The sequence below is a fragment of the Orcinus orca genome, chromosome 2 (genome assembly GCF_937001465.1).
Source record: "Orcinus orca chromosome 2, mOrcOrc1.1, whole genome shotgun sequence".
Lineage (NCBI taxonomy): Eukaryota > Metazoa > Chordata > Mammalia > Artiodactyla > Delphinidae > Orcinus > Orcinus orca.
This window is the reverse complement of record NC_064560.1, coordinates 58303324-58310951: the sequence shown is the minus strand read 5'-3', so window position 1 is coordinate 58310951 and position 7628 is coordinate 58303324.

Sequence of the window (7628 nt, the reverse complement as noted above, 5' to 3'; positions counted from 1 at the left end):
AGATGAAAAGTCCCGGTTCTTGCCTTGGAAGACTCCCAAGTCTATCAGCCAGTCCCCACTCCCTGCCACACACAGCTTCAGGTACCCCATCTGAGCTCTAGGTGATCCCCAAAGGGGATGCGCAGCCAGGCCCAGGACTCCCCTGCAGGTAAGCTGGTCCCAGCGGCCCCACCCAGGGCTCCTGATCCAAGGCCAGGCCAGCAGCTTGAATGAAGAGAGAAAAAGCTGTTCTGCTTCCGGTACAGCAGAGCTAGTCCAGGAAAAGCCCTACACCCTGCATCAACACGACTCAAAATTAATGAGCAGAAAAAGAAAATGATGCTTAAGCCTTGGGATAAAGCCCACTCTTGAAGGCACCTGCAATCTCTACCTGAAAACTACCCTCCAGTTTTGGTAGTTTTTGGTGAAAACTACCAAAAATAAATTCAGTGAAATTCCCACTTAAATTATATTCAGTCACCTGGCACCTGAGAGTAGGAAAGACCAGTTCTGATGCCAACATCATTCCCCCGTCGCCACGACAACATACCTAATTTGATCAACTCTAGGAACTACAAAGGTCCCAAAGAGCCAAAGACCTAGACTAGAGGATCCTCATTAACATTAATTATGATGCTTATCCCAGTCTCATGTAATTTGTTCTCCCTTTCTATCACTTGTACTACGTTTTAAGCTCATCTCCACATTCCCAGCTCCCAGTACGGAATGAGTCTTAAGAAATGTCCACTGGACGTGGCTGAAAAAATCCAAGGAAAGGCTCCCAGTATCTTGATATCCCCCTGAGGCACCAATTAATGTCCTGTCCTCTGTGAGGAGTTTGTAAGCCATTCTCTTCTCAGCCGAAAAAAAAATGGGTCAAAACAGTGTAGGAAGAACAATCTAGGTTAGGCAATTAGGAAGTGCTTCAAAAAATCTAAATGAATTCCCAGTGGACACTGCAGAATTCACTTCTCAAAGTATGAGGAGGTTAGAAGCATCTGAAGTCTCTCAGCCCTGAGATTGTGTGTGCATGTGTGTGCATGTATGGTGTCCACAGACATGCACACCATATGGAATTTCATGAACATGCTTACATGGGAAAAGATCAAAAGGCCTCTCATTTTTAATATGTATTTAAAACCTTTTCTTGGAGCATTTAACTTGAATAACCCTCAGATGCCCAAGAAGGGATCAACCCCCGTGATACCAAAACCATTTACTGTCTCTGAAAGGGAAGATGCTCTGGTGAATCACGGCAGCACCTACACACTAATCCTCAGTCAACCAAACAATGCGTCCTCTGAAAGCCATGCTTTCTCTGGCCTGTCTTTTGCAGCTATATAGATGTAACACGAAAGGAAGGTGTCCTTGGAAAACATCTCTGTTGGAAGACAAACCACAACGCAAATAGCTTTTATTGAGGATAACAAAGGATGGGGCTTCTGGGTCTGTTTCTAACATTGTGTGGCTTTGAGTCATTCCTCTTAAATAAGGTAATATAAAGAATGTGTCTAAATACTGTCCCAGATGCTGAGTCAATGTCTACTAAATCAGGAATGTTTTACCATCAGACTTGCTAAACCTGACACTATTTAGACCCAACTAATGAGTGTGTCATCATCAACAACTTGACCCTATGTGACAATGGTCTCACACCCTCATCTATTATTAGTGCGGCTCTATCAGGTGTTCTGTGGTTGTCCAGGATGAAGCAAGAAGTCCTGGCGAAGCCAAGAATTGCCTGTTTCTAAAATCCATGGTGGGCAAGAAGGTGTGAGTTGAGCTCCAGAAAGAGAAGGACGAAGGAACTGGAACACGTGAGCCGCCTGCAAGGATGCATGTTTCAAATTATCTCATATTTCATATCCATTCAGTTCCACTTCAGGTATGTGAGTAATCTAGGTGGAAAAACTTCTATTTTTTCCGGAATTATCAGAGCATTGTGGCTGAGCCCCATTGGATTTAAAGCCATCTCCATGGGACTATGTTTGGTCTCTGGTCTCATCTACGCAATGTCCATTGCACAGACTCCACTTAAATTTAGAGAAGGTATCACGGAAATTGGTATGGAGTATATGACTCCATCAAGACAGGTGAAATAATATCACATGATCTATTTTTGTTGGTTCTATGGACAACTTTCCATAGCATTAACTGACACAAAATGCCCACACACCTTAAAAATTAAGTTCCAAGTGATAATAAAACTAGAATCATATTCATGTTTTTAGAACTATCTTTATCATGGAACTTACCAAAGAAGGAATATTTAAGTAAAACCCAGCCTCCAAGGAAACTTTTAGGAAAAAAAAATTTTTTTTTTTTTTTGGTACGCAGGCCTCTCACTGCTGTGGCCTCTCCCGTAGCGGAGCACAGGCTCTGGACGCGCAGGCTCAGCGGCCATGGCTAGCGGGACCAGCCACTCCGCGGCATGTGGGATCTTCCCGGACCAGGGCACGAACCCGTGTCCCCTGCATCGGCAGGCAGACTCTCAACCACTGCGCCACCAGGGAAGCCCAGGAAAATTTTTATACCAAAATTCTATCTGAAGGACTGGAATGACTTACCTATTCATTTTAGAACAGGAAGCTGATGGTTATCAAAAAAAGTCAAAATGGAAAGGGCATCAGTAAGCACTAAACTGACCTAGGTTTCCTACAATATCTCTCTACTGATTTCTAGAGGTCTGACATCAATCCAGGTCTCCTAGACCCGAGGCCACCAATTTGTGATTTTTCACTTGATCAGTATCTTGAGTGTCATCTAAAATTTAGGCAAATTAGAAAAAAGTCAGAAACTATTAAATATTAACACTGAGGCGATGCATTGCATTGCAATATTGTGGCAGAAGTTTTTCAGGGCAATATGCTCGTTAACCTTGCATGCATAGCATATATATTTCCCTTCCCGAAACAGAGGATTTTTTTTTTTAAAGCTCCCTCTCTGTGTCCCACTTCAGCATAAATCAGGATACATGTATGTTATTAGCGAATACTTAGAAAAGTTTGAAATTAGTACATGGATTCATTTTTAAACTATGCTAACAAATCTAAATTAGCATTTAAACGCTTCCCGGAAGTCTGACATTGTGAAGAACTTAAGACATCCAATGTTTCCAAGAACCTGGATAGGTTTGCCACATAGAATAACAGAAGACTTAGAAGACAGGGCTATGCTCTTTCTTCGGGCCATCCTTGAGGATATCACAATACAGTTGCTGTGTCAAGTTACCAGAAGGGTAAAAGCAAGATCATTAGGGGAAACTGACTTTAACATAAAGTGTTTCAGATAATACTTTTGATGATCTTGTAAGTGGATAGGTCTAGTCTATGGAGCTCATCACAAGGTCTCGCACTTCATGGGAATTCATCATAAATATTTTTTACAATGGGAAAACAGAAGCACAAATGTTTAGATGACATGCACAGTGAGTAAGACCTGTCTACTTCACAAGACTGCTCTGAGGACCCAATTATATAACATACATGAACACGCTTTATAAACAGAAAAGATCTAAATAAACATAATAAACGCCTAAGTTCCCACAGTAAAGAGTAAAGCGATGATTTGCTCACAACTACTTCACAGCACCTCCTCAAACAGTGCTTCTCAAAGTGAAGTGTGCCCAGAAATCACAGGGAGATCTTGCCAAAGCAAATGCTATCGGGTAGGTCTGGCATGGGGCCAAGATTCTGCTATCTACCAAGTTCCTAGGCGATGCCAATGCCAGCTCCCGGAACCACCCTCGTGAGTATGGAAGCTCTAAAAGACCATCCTAATTCTTGGTACACGGTTGGCCTTACAGGACATCTTTCCTGAGTATACTGCAAACTCTGGTTATCCCTAAAATGAGCTTTGCTATAAGCAAATAAGTCTGTATGCTTCACTTGGATCTGAATAGAGTACTTTACAAACTCAACAGCAAAGTGCTCTTTCTTGGGTAGCCAAAGAGCTAAAGCGTTGGTTTTTAATGAGGTTGTCTGCTAGTTTCAGTTTTCTAGGACAAGAGTCAACAGCATTGCAAAAACATCGGAAGCTAAGTTGCCAATTTACTATTCTATGACTTCAGTTCATCTCAAAAAGGAGGTAAGAGAAGGACACTGTACTTATAAACACACACACACACACACACACAGAAGAAAAACCTGCCAATTCCAAATTGGCAGGAGAGACTAAATTATCTTTTCTAACTGAAGAAAAGGGCTCAAAATATCCAGGAGAAAAAAAAACACCTGAGCAAACAAGCAACTTGCAGAAATGCTGCTGCCTCTTGACACAGAAGCACTCTGGTCTTACAGAGGCAGCAGGGAGTACAAAGAAACCAGCAGGCCCTGCAGGCCAGTGGTTCTGCAGACTGGGTCCGCAGCAGAATCACCTGGGAGGGCTGGATGACACTCAGATCGCTCCACACCCTGTGTTTCTGATAGAAATAGGCCTGAGGTAGGGTCCAGGGTTACGCTGTGGGTGCTACTGCCAGCCCACTGGCCAAGTCTGGGGCAGCACCGACTCTTTGCAAGGGGAGGACCCTTGCACAGGAGGGTCCTGTGTAAGGAGATGACCCCCTCACATCTGGACCCCAGGGCCCGGTACAGTGGCTGGCACCCAATCAACAGTTGCTGAATGAATGCCCATTATAACTTTCATTTCCAGAAACAATTTTACTACTTACTTAGTACACTTGCTGCAGGCATCTTGTACACACATTCATTTAAAATAACTGCACATGTGAAAGGCATGATAGCCCATGACCTGAAGGGGCTTTACAGTTCAATTAAATCAATTCCAATCATAGATACAAGTAACACAATTTTCCCCTATACTATCGGAACAGTTCCATCTTTGAGCCTCTGCCACTGCGGTGGAACCAGACAACTCACCTATCCAAACGACCCTGAAGAAAAACCCTACTTCAGTAAAATAAGCCAATTCATTTCACGCATACTCATGCAAAAAAATGTATTTTTTTTTTCATCAAAACAAGAATTTGCCTGGAGGGAACACAAATATCTGTGTCCACACTGGAAACCCAGAGATGGCCTCCGTCATGGCTCTTCCAGGAGTTCGAAACCTAGGCACCAAAGGAGCCAGTGCACTGCCCCACAGGTTAAAGCACTACTAAGGCTTCAGAGACTTCTTCTCTAACTGCTGTTTACCAAGCGAAGCCCAGGAGGGGCTCTGGCAGGCGTTCTTCAAATCCTCTGCCTGACTGGCATGTTACCATAGTCACATTCATTCCGAAAAAAACAGGTGTTTCTGTTAAAATTAGCTGTTCAAACTGTCAAATATTTTAGATCCCTATGCCAGCTTTAAAAAAAAAGTATCTGTAAAATAACCAATCAGGTGTAAGTGATGCTTCCAGAATTATCAACTCTTTAGATATTTTTTGAGAAACATGACCCGAAATGAAAAAAACAACAAAAAAAAATGGGGTGGAGATGAGGATGGGGGAGAAACATACACACATCGACACACATACAGACACACAGAGACATACATAATTTTTGCATTTCCTAAAATCAACCCAGAATGAATAAGAAAAAGGCCAAGCTTAAACAGCCAAGACAGAGCTGTGCTTTTTCTAGCTAAGTCTTGTGTTTGAAAGCCTTTTGTCCCATTGACTTTGGTGGACTGTCATAAATAATGGCTTTTGTTCCAAGAACACACAGTCATGATTTCCTTCTCTTATGACCATTCAGAGGAAGCTTTTCAACATCCCTAGTCAGGATGGTGCCCACTAAGCCCGTGTAAGAAAACTTGCCCTCGGAAGTCAGAAGAGCCCAAGGACAGATGTCTTAAATTAACCCGTGTGGTTTAATTTAACAACAACCACCCCAAAAAATCAGGCCACTCTGATTTTATTCCTGGAAACAGTATCTCTGCTGCCCTTATTAAACCCAATGAAACAGGTCTGAGATGTTCCTTTTACAAAATCAGGGCTATTTCAAAAACAAGTTTAGCCACCTGGTACACTGGGAGAAAAGTTAAAATGTCAAAGAGCTGTGTGTGCCCAGCTAAGTGAGTGATACACACAGAAACACTGTGCATTCCTCACTCTGCTTTCCTGAAGCCTGCTGAAAACATACAAGCAGAATTCACTTCAAGCCACCTGCTGGATGAAAAATCCTAAGCTTTATCTTACACACAGAAGGAGGAAAAAAGAGGTCAACACATCACTGAACCTTTTAACTTCAGAGGACAGAGATTTTGACTACAAGTAAAAAAAAACCTTTAATATACAGAAATGTTAAAAGCAACTACCACTTAGCTAAGAAGAAGAGAAGTTTCAAAATTAATTTGGTGACTAGCTAGTTAACTGCATCCAAATAGATAGGAAAAGTGATTTTTTTGGCTTGCACTGTCCTGAAAATTGCTTCTGCAAGGAATGAGTCCAAGAAACAATTGGCAATTCTTTTTTTCCTAATCAGATACCAAATTTGCAGATTTCTGGCTCTGACTGTATTTTACTTTGTTCCTTTCAGTTGACTCTTTGTGATCTGCATAGGCTAAAGGAACCACACAGTTATAAACTTCAGCATTACTTATGTAAATTCAATGGATAAAAACAAGTAAAAATTCTTATATGCAAGCAGGGTTGTCACTGGCACACGGGTTAGGTAGGTTTCCTTCCCTCAAATACTTCCTGAACCTGACTGATCCAGACTTAAAGGGCAGGGGGAGAGGAATAAACATGCAAGATCATTTTCATCTTTTAAAGACTTCAGAAATTTAAATCTACCAGGACCTAAGAGAGCAAAACAACTGCTCCCTTGACCGTTCTTAAGAATGTATACACTCGACCACTTGGAAGCCTTTTTCAAACTTCAGAGCTCAACAGTTGTAGTAAACCCAACACAGGTTTAAGAGGTTCTATAGGCTGAACATGATGTTCATGTAATAAATACAGCCATTCAAGTAAAAACAGTCACCACAACTTTCCTCTCCAACATACCACTGTTGAAAAACCTTTCTTTTCAGATCTGTGCGAACTGCAAAGGCTTAGGCACGACAAATCCCAAGAAAAATGTAAATGGAGCAAATTTAAAGCATGTATGAGTTCTATCCATGTGGCTCTCTCAGGATAAGCACGGCAAATACATTTGTTATTTTTTTCAGTGGGAAAATGTTCAAAACTCAGCTAGGGTCAGCAAAACCGTACAGCCCCTCCCCCAAAAGATTTTTTTCTTAAAATTGTCTGCAGAAGGGACCAACTACCTTAAAATAACTCCAAATTTCATTGAACAAAGCATCCTTCCAACATACAATCAACCGGGGCATATCAGATCAAGGTCCAAAAAGAAGCCTTTGCCTGCAAACATGCTGTGGGTCTAGAAAGCTCTTCTCACACTTTCCAGAATACCTCTCCCTCTATTAAAACAGTCTAGAACACTCTACGTTTTTGTGTTGTTTTTTCTCCTAAAATCATGAGCAACTGGATCTTGTCTGAACAGACCTGTCTTACTCTCGCTTGACGTACAGTACTTTTGCAGGTCCATACACAGATTCTCTGACCTGGGAAGGCTGGCATTCCACACAGGATTAGGAAGAGGCTTACCCTGAAAAAGACAGGTGGAATAGAAATCAGACTGCAGTCAGTCTGAACCCTGTTCATTAGGACAGAAAAATCAGAGGGGACAAAGGAAGCAAAACTA